We start from the raw sequence: 12,198 nt of genomic DNA, 5'->3' as shown, positions 1-12,198 counted from the left end.
GACAACCCAGCAATCCTGACACCCATCCCCCCGGCTCTAACTCTTTAGACCCCACTCCCCTCCCAGAGCTGGGGATAGAATCCTACACTAACAATGGGGCAGCTGCCCCCTCTCAGCACAGTTGTCTCAGGCTCTCGGCAGACTCAGGCAGCGTTGCTGGGTCAGTTCCTGCTGGGGCAGCTCACACCTGTCAGGGCGACTGGCTCAGGCTCTCAGCAGACAGAGGTGCTAATGGCCCACAGGAGCAGGGGCCCTGGGCTCGGGGCCACACGGGCGCCCTGGTTACACCCTCCTACCTTTGAAGATCTGGGCTTTGTTTTCCTGGCCATGTTAACACTCTTTTTGGGGGATCTTGTGGGGGCAGCTGCCCTGAGCACAGTCAGGCTTTGGGGGCACCAGCAAGCTCAGCTCCACTGTAAGGAGGTTTCTGAAAGGCGCAGGACTCAGAAAGGGCAGATTTTGGGGAGGTGGGGGGCTGCTGTGTGACAATCTGCCTGGGGACAAAGCATGAAATAGTCCCTGCAGCTGTGTAAAGGGGGGGACGATCCCTCCCTGGGTGGCAGAGGTTGGCCATCGCTGTGGGTGATGGGCTCAGAGGCTCTAGTAACAGGGGCCAGCTAAGCCCCTGGACAGACTGTGCCCCTCACCCTGGTATCAGGGCGGCTGCAGCTGCCAGGGGGTTGGGGCATCCGTGGCTGGCTGGGAGTGCCATCGCGGCTGAGCCAACATCCTCCCGAGCAGGGGGGCGGAGCTGAGGCCGGTGGGGCTGACTGGCCCCCCCCCCGCCGCCCACACGTGTCCGGGACAGTGACTCAGTTTCCTGTGCAGTCTCACACCTGGGCCCCTCTCAGAGGTGCGGAGGCTCCGGCAGGAGGGCAGTCCTGCCCCATGCCCGCGGCCTGGGGAGCTCTCCTGTTGCTCTGCCTGGGGACGATGCAGGACGAGGAGGGCGACATGGGGCTGGGCAGCCCGTCCGCAGCTGGGAACCAAGGTAGTGACTGTAACCCCCTCCCCTCCTCTGCCCTCCCCGCCATGGGGTCCCTGTCCCAGCAGCAGGGTTGGGTCAGGGCTGGGCTGCCACCCCAGGGAGGGGACAGATGAGAGGGTTTGATCCTACTGATCCCAGCTCCCCACTGAGCACATGACTCCCAGCCCTCCCTGCTCTAACCCACTGCACCCCACTCCTCCCCCAGAGGTGGGATAAAACCCAGGCCACTTGCCCCCCCGCAATTCTACCCACTATATCCCATTGTTCCTACCAACTCTCATTATTGAAATTAGCGGGATCACTACTAGGAGTCAGGACTGCAGGATCAGCCCTACAGGAGCAGGGACCTGGCAGAGGTGTGAGACTTCGGGTGCTGTTTATTTGTGGGGACTACAGAACTAGCCTGAGCTCATGACCGATGAACAACTGTGTGTGTGGAAGGGAGGACTAGTGGTTAGAGGACCCAGCCAGGACTTACGGTTCCCTTCCTGGCTGAGCCACACACCTCAGGTGACCTTGGGCAAGTCTCTTCATTTCTCGGGGCTGCAGCTCCCCATCTGTAAAATGGGGGTAAAGATCCTTCCTTCATCTAGCCAGTTTGTGAGCAGCCAGGGGCAGGACCTGTCTCTCCCTGTGTGTCTGTGCAGCGCCTGGCACAATGGGGCCCTGATCTCAGCTGGGTCAGGGACTGTCTCTCCCTGTGTGTCTGTGCAGCACCTGGCAAACGGGGCCCTGATCTCAGCTGGGGCAGGGATTGTCTCTCCCCGTGTGTCTGTGCAACTCCTGGCACAATGGGGCCCTGATCTCAGCTGGGGTCTCTCACCACTACTGTTGTAATAATGGAATTTGTTCCCACCCTGCAATTTAAAAGAGACAGATCTGCAAGTGGTGTAAATCAGGATAAATTCTCTTGAAGTCAATGCACTTGGAGTATTTCTCACAGCTGGGATCTGGCCCCATGGACTGCAGTGGGGCTATGGCTGATTGATAGCAACGGGATCTGGCAAGGAACATTTTACGGCTAGAAAATGTGTATCTGTGGAGCCTGGTTGGTTGACAGCAGCTGAGGATCTGCCTACAACGCTAGCAGTGAAATAATCCACCATGATCCTTCCCCTGCAGCTACTGACCCCACGTCCCCAATTCTCACTGTTCCAGCTCCCTGCGGGTACAGACACAGTTTAGTGGCACTGGGCGCCGGGTGGGTCACTCTGACCTCGGCTGTGATCGTGCTGAGCCGTGTGGGTAAGTGCCTGGGAACAGTCACCCTGCGGCACCGTCTCTGGGCCTAGAGATTACTGACAGATCCAATGTGTCCCACGTCCTTCTGCCCTGAGTTCTGCCTGGGGAACGCAGGATTGGGCCCTGTGTGTTCTGTACTCCCCCAGTGTCCCCTGCAATCACTGGTCCCACGCCCCCATCACGGCCTGGGGAAGTGTTCCATACACAGAATCAAGCAATCAACTCCGGTGATAGACTCAAAGTATCCAGGTGTGAGATCTTTCACTCTGAGGGGGCATGTTCCACATAATTCACTTCTCAGTCAGTTAATGCAGCAACCAGCAGGATTGTTGTTGGTGCTCTGTGGTTTACATGTTTCTAAGCAAAACATATTTTAATAGAAAAATGGCCTGTTTTCTGAATTGAAAATTTTGGCAAAACTTTTTATCAAAATATTTTTGGAAATTTTTCTTTTATTGTTTGTCACTTTTTCCTTATTTTCCTTTTTAATATAATTTCTCAGAACCTCCCACCCCCTTTTTTAAAAAAAATCCCTGTTTCTTTTTGGAAATGACATGCAAAAAAGGAAAGATGGGGAATGAAATACGTGGGAAAAAAGAAAAACAAAAGCACCAAAATAAAAAATGCAAATTAAAATAAAACCACAAAAATCCGTTAAAAACACTTTAAAATCAACAGCATGGGGAAAAAAAAAAAGCCTCCAAGCAACTGGACCCTTCCGCTGGAAATAACACAAAAACCAAATCAACCCTCTCTCAAAAAATTAAGGAAAAAAGGGGAAAAACACTTTGACTCTCTCCAAATCTCCTCCCAGAATATCCAGAAACAAAGGGGAAAAAAATGAACCAAAGTAAAAACAGTGAGTAAAAAAAAAAAATCCCCAAATACAGAAAACGCCAGCAAAAACAAAGGAAGACCTTTGCCCCTAAAAACCTCAAGAAACAACAAGAAAGAAAAATGAAAAAAAATCAGAAACGTTTCACTAAAACTTGAAAATTGGGTCCACTTTGTACCCTGCAAAAATGGAAACAACTTCAAAATGTTGAAATTTTTGCCCAGCTCTGCTGCTTTGCTATTCCACAGGCAGGCAGCCGGGGGAGCCCAAGTTAACTAAGGGCTTGTCTAGCACAGAGGTGCAAACTTCCCTGCTCTTGACAACAACCCTCTTGCGGGAGGTGGGCTGCTACAGGCATGAACGATTCCAGGCTATCGGGGCAGGTTTGCCTGAGCAGTGACGATGCTTCCACTAGAGCTGGTGGCAAGTTTTGTTAGTGGCAGCAATCGGAGCTGGAGGGGGACGTGGGTGTAGAATTTGCCTGCAATGGAAAAGGTTGAACATGGAATTTTCTACAGGGACGTGACAATTCCTCACAGTGAAACCCCGTTGGCTTGCAACTTGTGCCATGTGTTGGGGAATCCAGATCCCTCCACAGCCCCATCTGCTCTTGAGTCATAGAATCATTAAAGATTAGGGTTGGAAGAGACATCAGGAGGTCATCCAGTCCAACCCCCTGCTCAAAGAGTCCCCTGCGTCTGAGCTGTGTCATCCCATGAGGTGTCCCACTCAGACACTGCCAGGTTGGTTCCTAACTCCCATTAACGCAGTTACTCTTTGGAAGGTTTCCAGGGCTATTCCCAGGAATATCAGACCATGCCGGCCTCGCGTGGCCCAGAGGATGATGGTGATGCCCAGAGATCAGGAAGTGGAACAGAAGGCAGCGGCAGGCTGCAGGATTTCCTCTCTCATCTGAGACAGAGTCTGTGTGAGCTGCCGCAGAGCAGCTCAGCAAGTATCCTCAACTCCCCCTGCCTCTGCGCTGCTCTGCATGTTTGGAGATATTGAGGAGGTTGTGGTTTTGCAGCAGCAACATCTAGTGACCATCCAAGGAAGGTCTAAGGTGAAATAGCATCATCATGACACAGTATAATAATCTCCTACTCAGAGCATTTCAGTCCCAAAGTACCTGCTAAATGGCCTGTGGGGATCAAGCCACCCAGCACTGAAATGCAGCCACCTCTGGGATGGGTAGCAGCATCTGCTCAGGGTGTGAAGGATTCATCATCCAACTGAAGCTTCCAGGGGGATTTCTGGAGGCAAAATGGAATCACCTGAGGTTGGATTTAGCCAGGAGATCGGGGTTAACATTTCCAGCTCATGGGGAAACTGCTAGGGGATCTCTCGTTACTAGGAGGGGTTAGGACCTTGGTGTTACATCCTGAGAGAAATGAAACATCTGGCAGCACAGCGCCCTCTAGTGCCATGCTGGGGTGCTGGGGTCAGCCCTGACTGCCAGGGCAGAGAGCCCCCTACTGAGCCCCCCACCAAGCCCCCCACCCTGTCCCTTGCAGCACGGCGCCCCCTAGTGCCACACTGGGGCATCAGGCCCAGCATTAACTGTGTAGGGAGGAGACCTGCTATAGAGCCCCCTACCCACTCCCAGCAGTACAGCGCCCCTAGTGGTATACTGGGGTATCAGTGTCATCGAGGCAGAACGCCCTTTTGTATTCCAGTCCTGCCCGCACGAGGCCAATGCGCTGCACTTCATCTCACGGACACCGAGTGTGACATCTCTGGTATCTCTGAAGTGGGGGTCAGCCCTGTTCAGAACAATCAGCCCCCTTAACGACATCTTTGTTTCGTTTCCCCCTCCGGAGGGCTCCAGGTGCAAATTCTGCCCCAGGCACTGGGTGCCACACAGGGACAAGTGCTACTGGCTGTCTGGAGAGAATCAATACTGGAGCAGGGGCCGTGATGACTGCTCACGGAGGGGATCTCACCTGCTAGTGATCCAGGACCAGGAGGAGCTGGTAAAGAATGTGCTAAACTTCACCGTATTTGTGTCCTTGTTAATGAGAGCAGGTCACAAAACCCTCTTTTATTTTTCCAGCAACAAAATTTGAAAGTAAAATTTTCATTCACAATGTTTCTGTTTTTCACAGAAAAATTTTTAAGTGAAATGAAATGTTCGTTTTTTTCAGAATTTTGACAGATATTCTCCATTTATTTTTAATAATTTTTTTAACAATTTAAATGTTCAGTTGTTCAGAATTATGGATTTGAAGTATTTTTAATCCATTTTTATTGCTGTACATTTCCATGGTTATGGGAGATCATGGGGCAGGGTCAGACACTGGACAGGGAGGTCGGACCATAATTAGTTAATGACAGTAGATGTTGAGGTTCAAAGAGGTTAAGCTTTGTAACCGTCAACATAGCCAAAGTAAGAATCCTTAAATCAAACGCTAAGTTCTCAAGCAACATTTTTCTTACCTTGCCTCTCTGTAAATTTTGATTATTGTCCGTGGAAATATTTTTCATCAGTTTGTGTGTGTACGGTGAAGTCAACATTTGCTGATGAAAATCGAATCATCCCAAGCCTATATATTTAGGCTTGGGTGATTAAATGTTTATATAAATAAATACATTATATATATACAAATAAATAATAATAATTATATAAATGAATAGATTAATGGTAGATCCCAAAACATTTTACAGTGTTAAAACGATTAGGTACAAACTGGAGACAGGAATCACTCAGCTATCACTGGGATGCGGCTAATTCTGGGGTGGGGCAGCTAGGTATAGCAATGATGCACAGGGTTTGTTCACTCAGTACAGAATCCGATATGGAAAGAGGTGCAGTAGGTGGATAACAGCTGACATGTTTGCCCAGGGCTGAAATGCTATTCATTATTCATTAGAGCTGTGTTAAAAAAAAAAGCCAGCACAAAAAAATTGTAAAAATTTTCATTCAAAAACATTGAGAATGTTTCCTGACGTTCACTGAAAATGATGAACAAAATTCATCAACATCTTGGTGGAAGGGAACAGGACTGACTCAGTTTTTAATTAATAGTATAAACTGTTTGTTGTGTTTACTTTCAATTGGAGTTTCATCTGGTTCTGACTTGTCACCAGTAATAATGATCAAAACCCAAACTAGGGATCAGGTCTCATTCGCATTGTGAGCAAAGGAACCAGAGAATTCTACCATGTTCTGTTCTCTCTGACACCTTGGCCATTTCACAGGGGTTCATACAGAATATTATATGAGATCAAAGTCCGGTGTGGATTGGACTCAACATCACATCCCCAGGGAGGAATTGGACCAGGGTGGATGGTTCCCCGTTCAACCAAACACTGTGAGTGTTTCCTGATAAGTTTTTTACATCAGTCTGCAATAAATACATAGAGTGAGACCCTGGGCCCCATTAAAGTCAAGGGCAAACCTGCTGCTGGCCTCCATGGGGCAGGGATTAGACCAGAAGTGGGCAAAGTACAGCCCGCGGGCCACGTCTGGCCTGCGGGACCATCCTGCCCGGCCCTTGAGCTCCCGGCCTGGGAGGCTCCACCCGCCCCCTCCCCTGCTGTTCCCCCTCCCCTGCAGCCTCAGCTCATTGAGCTGCCAGTGCTCCGGGCTGCGAGCTCCTGCCGGGCAATGTGGCTGCGAGACGGTGTGGCGGTGTGGCTGGCTCTGGCTGGGCCGTGCAGATGCTGGTGTTGTGTATTAAACTGCTCCCCGTAGGAATTCGGTCCTGGTAGCAGCTACTGATAAGTAGCATTGTAAGAAACTGCTATTGTATAAAACTGCTCCCTGATGTAGCAAATCCCAACAGGTAGCAGGTTCTTGCACTATAAAGTGTGTGTGAAATTGCTACGTGTAGAAATGTGCTATCTGTAGTAGTTATTGATATGTGTGGCTTGTAAGAAACTGTTGTAAAAAAACTTTAATTTACTACACTACACCAGTCCTGGTGCTCTGAGCAGCATGGTAAGGGGGCGGGGTGGGGGGGGGTTGGATAAGGGGCAGGGGGTCCCGGGGGGCAGACCGGGGACAGGGAGCAGGGGCCAGTTGGATGAGGCTGAGGTTCGGGGGAGGGCGATCAGGAGATGGGGAACAGGGGGGTTGGATAGCTGTGGGAGTCCTGGGGGCCTGTCAGGGGGACGGGGTGTGAATAGGGGTCGGGGCAGTCAGGGAGCAGCTGGGGTTGGAGATGGGGTGGGGTCCCGGGAAGGGGCGGTCAGGGGACAAGGAGCAGGGCATGTTGGATGGGTCAGAGGTTCTGAGGGGGGCAGTCAGGGGATGGGAAGTGGGAGGGGGTGGATAGGGGGTGGGGGCCAGGCTGTTTGGGGAGGCACAGCTTTCCCGACCGGGCCCTCCATACAGTTTTGGAACCTCAATGTGGCTCTCAGGACAAAAAGTTTGCCCACCCCTGGATTAGACCCACAAATGTAAGGGCCTCAATCCTGCAAACACACATAGGTTTACCTTAAAATCTCTCATAGAAGTGAATGGCAGTATGCATGGGAGGAAAGCTAAGCAAGTACATAAATGTTTGCAGGATCAGGGTCTCTGTTTGCATGGCCCCATCACTCCTGGGCAGAACTGGTTACAAAATGGGGAGAAACATGATTTTTTTCAATCTTTCTTGTTTTTTGTCAACATCTGAGATTTCAAAATTCAAAAGCTGATCAATTTCAAAACTGAGACAGTCTCAACTGCCTCCATAGTTGGTCAAAAAACTAGGTCAAAAAGCCACTCAGAATTCATCAAAACTTCCCCTTTTTTCACTGAAATTTGAAATTGACTCAATTTTTTCATGTAACTTTCAAAAGCTGAACATTTGCATCTGTTCTAAAGATTGGCCTCATCTGCGCTAGCACTCTGATTAATCACTTGCTGAAAATTTCTCTACCATGTGCACCTCTCCACCAGCTCTGGACTTAAACATACCAACTTGCTTTAAATATTAGCCTATCTAGAGAAAGACTAGATATGACGGCTGGAACCCCGGCATCCCGGAAGGAAGGAGAATAGCTGCAATAGACCCTCTTCCCCACCTCTAAATCCACTGGTTGTGACTGTCTCCTTCACTCCTTTCACAGATTCATGGTATCGGGTCCTGCTGAAGAGAACAGCTGTGCTGCAGTAAAGAAGAATTGGATCAAGTCTGAAATCTGCAACACTCACTATAAATGGATTTGCCAAAAGGAAGCTGTGCTCATTTAAATGGGTGGGTTGGCGACCTCTGTTTGCATATATGGAATGGCGAACATCCTGTGTTCTCATCTTTATTTCAGCTACCAAAGCCCCAGGCAGTGTAAACCTGGGTAACACCGAGAAAGTGAATGACGCAATGCTGATTTACACCCATTGGGGGTCTGGGCCCATTGCCTCCAGTGGATTATGGCCAGTTCACACCAGCTGGGAAATTGGCCCTTTGATTATTTTAAAAATAAATAAATCTATAATTTTTTCACAATGCTTCTAATATTGTCTGCAGAGTATTAAAAGATTCCTGGGACATTACTGTATACATTATGGTAATGCCTAAAGTCCCCAGCTAAGATCAGGGCCCCGTTGTGCCGGGCTGCACAGACATGCAGCCAGAGAAAAGTCCCTGCCCAGCTGAGATCAGGGCTCTGTTATGCCGGGTGCTGCACAGACACACAGCGAGACACAGTCCCTGCCCCAGCTGAGATCAGGGCCCATTGTGCCGGGCGCTGCACAGACATACAGCCAGAGACAGTCTCTGCTCAGGAACAGAAATTTTTTTCTGTAAAAATGTTTTCCATTTTCAGGGCGAAAAAATGGATTCTCTTCAGTTTTCAAAATTTGAATTTTTTTGTAACTGAAAATGGAACATTTTTATTGAAAATGGAAAGGTTTTCCCCCAAAAATGTCTGATTTCCACTTTTTCAAGGGGAAAAAAACCCCAATTTTTGTGGGAAACTGGCTTTTGTTTTCTGTAGTTTCAAGGAAAAGCCAGAAAAGTTTGACCAAAGCAAAAATTTGCTGGGAACAGGTTTGATGTGGTTGAAAAGTCGTTCTTCACTGGGAAAAAAAATTAGGCCAAACATTTTCCAAAAAGGTCCGCTATTTATAGCGGTGTCATTTCAAACCCCTGTGAAGGTCGTTCCATGTCTCCATCCCCTGCCCTCCTCCCCACCCCCAGCCGCATGCTAAAGTGACAAGAAAATTCACTAATCACGTTGTATAGCACAAAACTCAGAGCCGGACAATTCAGCTTTACCTCCGCTGGAGAGAATTATTGCAGGATCCATTCACTGTTTTATCCACTTGTCACCCCAGGGGGGCAGGGTCTGACTATGCACCAATGGAGGGAACGTGGCCAGCGTTGTAATAAATACACAACCATACTCGTATGTTTTATGATCTATTTAACCCTTTTATTCTGTGGAATGACTGGAACTCATGAAGTCCAGCATCTGGTCACGATTTGCAGTTCAACGCCTCTTTTGTTCACAGAGAGAAGGACTTAACAGATTTAAGAATAACACCACTGGACAGCCATATCCTTGCATTTCAGGATAATTTCTAGCTGTATGGCTCAAAGCACTTTACATGGGATTTAGCGATGGGGAAATTTCTATCCTGATTTCTATCTCCACCTCTACTCAAACCCACTAGTGTAGACTAGCTCTTAAATTCAGACTGATGTAGCTACATCAGTTAAGAGGTGTGAAAAAATAGAATGAGATAATTTCATGGTGGATAGGTCTATCCATGGCTATTAGCCAAGATGGTCCAGAATGAACCCCATGCTCTGGGTGTCCCTAGCTCTGACTGCCAGAAGCTGGGATTGGACGACGGGATGGATCACTCACTAAATTGCCCTGTTATGTTCCTTCCCTCTGAAGCATCTGGCACTGGGCACTGTCAGAAGACAGAATACCGAGGCTAAATGGACCTTTGGTCTGACCCAGTGTGGCCGTTCTTCTGAAGAGCACACACCCCTGTCTGACATGGCTATTCCAACCTAACGCTCATTGTAGACGTAGGGAAGACGATGGAAGAATGCATCCATCAGCGTAGCTAACCTCATGGTGTGGCGTTCCTACAATGGAAAACTCCATGCATTGTCATAGGTTGCATCTAAGCTATGAGGTTACGGTGTCATGGTTTTTTAAACTGTCACATTTCTTGAAAGTTTTGGTTTTGCGCTGAGAAAACCAGTCTTCAGTTCTCCTCTAAAAACTCTGCCAAATGAGGTTTTTTTTATATTGTTGTCAAAATTATTCCTCAGAACCCTTCCTCCTCTGTTTCCTGACTGGCTCTAACATCAGGCTGTACATGGCATTAAATAGATACTAAATGAATATCTTCATGGGGAGAAACACTGGGTATTGAAGGGTGCTTTAATGTAGCCAAGAGAGGCAGAACAAGAGCCAAATCCCAGTTCGAAACAAGGCACAAATGAGGGTGATTAATCACTGGAAGAAACTCCCTAGGAGAGTGGTGGATGCTCCATCTCTTGATATCTTGATGCCTTTTGGGAAAAGGCTTTTAGTCAAGCACAAGTCACTGCGCTCAATACAGGAGTAACATCGTGAGATTCTCTGGCCTGTGTTATCTGGAGTGGTTTCTTGTTAACTCCTAACGCTTAACCATCTCTTCCACCTTGTTTTGAGCTGTGACACTCTGAGGACCTTTCCCAGACCTGCAGAAGAGCTCTATGGACCTCAAAGGCTTGTCTCTCTCTCCAACAGATCCAATAAAAGATATTACCAGAGGTGATGCATGGGGGGGCAGAGGGAGAGCATGCGGGGTCACGTGCCCCCATCCCCAGATTTGCTGCTTGGTTTGTACTGAGCATGCTCACACGGACTGGGGATCCATTGCTGGATGATTACTGGTTCCGTTCATTCCTCTGAAGCACCTGGCATTGGCCACTGTCGGAAGACAGGACACTGGGCTAGATGGTCCTTTGGTCTAACCCAGTACGGCCGTTCTTATGTTCTGATGACTGAGTACGCTCAGTAACGTCTGCCAAAGCTGCTGCCCTCTCTCTGCTCCCCCCACTCTTGGCAGGTCTCGGGATATTGCATTATACTGGATGCCAGGCTAGAGGACCTAGTGGTCCCATGTGGCCCTAAACGAGGACATGTCTCCAGGAAACCAGTCTGCAGCCCCCACCCTCCAACAACAGGAGGCCCTGTTCTGCAAGCCTGGGAGCATCCCAGCAGCTGACGAGGTCTGACGCAGCTGGGGGGAGCGGACTGATGAGCCAGAGCTGATAACATGTGGGTGTGAGGGGCTGCTGAAAGCTGCTCACCTAGCAGAGGAGTTCTTGCCTGAAGACGGTTTCCTGCAAGGCCCCCAGACACTGAGGTTGCTAGCGGCCATGTGACATGCTGCCCCTCAGTTTGCAAGCCCTGATGCTGCGGGGGTGAGTTCCAGCAGCCCCCGTTTTGTCTGCGTAAGTAACAATGGGACAGTCACGCTGCTTGGTGAGGGCTACACTTAAAACACTCCGGTGGCAGCATTTCAGCGTGGACAGCAAGGGGAGAGATTCTCTCGAGAGGTGACACGTAGGGATGTGGAAGAATTCTTCCGTCGACCTGGTGCAGTCTCCTGTCCCACGCCCCCGAGACACGCGGCTGTACTGCCGGAAGTTTTCTGTGCAGACCAGCCCTCTGTCTTTCTTGGTCCTCGGATCTCTTCCAGGACCGGAGCGCGTTCTCTGCGCCCCTGAATTGCTGCTGGGCCGGCCGCAGAAAGATCCTCGTGCTGCAGCGTGAGACGATGCCGTGTGACGGGCTCTCAGGTACGCCAGGCTCTGTGCTTCTGCCTCACAGAGAGACAAACTCATCGCATGGGGCAGTGTGGTCCAGTGGGTGGGGCAGCACCAGACTGGGATTCAGTAGATTTAGATTTGTGTCCCAGCTCGGCCGTCTGGGTGACTTTCGGCCAAGGAGGCGGGGGATAGCTCAGTGGTTTGAGCATTGGCCTGCTAAACCCAGGATTGTGAGTTCAATCCTTGAGGGAGCCATTTAGGGATCCAGGGCAAAAATTGGGGATTGGTCCTGCTTTGAGCAGGGGGTTGGACTAGATGACCTCCTGAGGTCCCTTTCAACCCTGATATTCTAAGTCAGTTCACCTCTGTTTCCTCTCCCACCCTCTGTCTGGCTATTCAGTTGGAAGCTCTTCAGGACTGAAGGC

The 12,198-nt window shown here is 49.5% G+C and overlaps 1 protein-coding gene and 1 long non-coding RNA gene across 2 annotated transcripts in view; both read left to right on the top strand.

The window, feature by feature from the left end:
• The window catches only part of LOC119842888 (killer cell lectin-like receptor subfamily B member 1A), a 98,330-nt gene that overhangs the window by 32,096 nt on the left and 54,036 nt on the right, over positions 1-12,198 (top strand). The gene's annotated exons all lie outside the window — the stretch shown is intronic.
• Positions 4,887-8,499, top strand: LOC122456641. The gene is made up of 3 exons (XR_006275623.1): positions 4,887-5,038; positions 6,264-6,376; positions 8,121-8,499. It is a non-coding gene; the product is annotated as an uncharacterized LOC122456641 (long non-coding RNA).

Source organism: Dermochelys coriacea, chromosome 14, assembly GCF_009764565.3.
Source record: "Dermochelys coriacea isolate rDerCor1 chromosome 14, rDerCor1.pri.v4, whole genome shotgun sequence".
NCBI lineage: Eukaryota > Metazoa > Chordata > Testudines > Dermochelyidae > Dermochelys > Dermochelys coriacea.
Note: the sequence above shows the minus strand (reverse complement) of the source record. Positions and strands in the feature narration are given on the sequence as shown.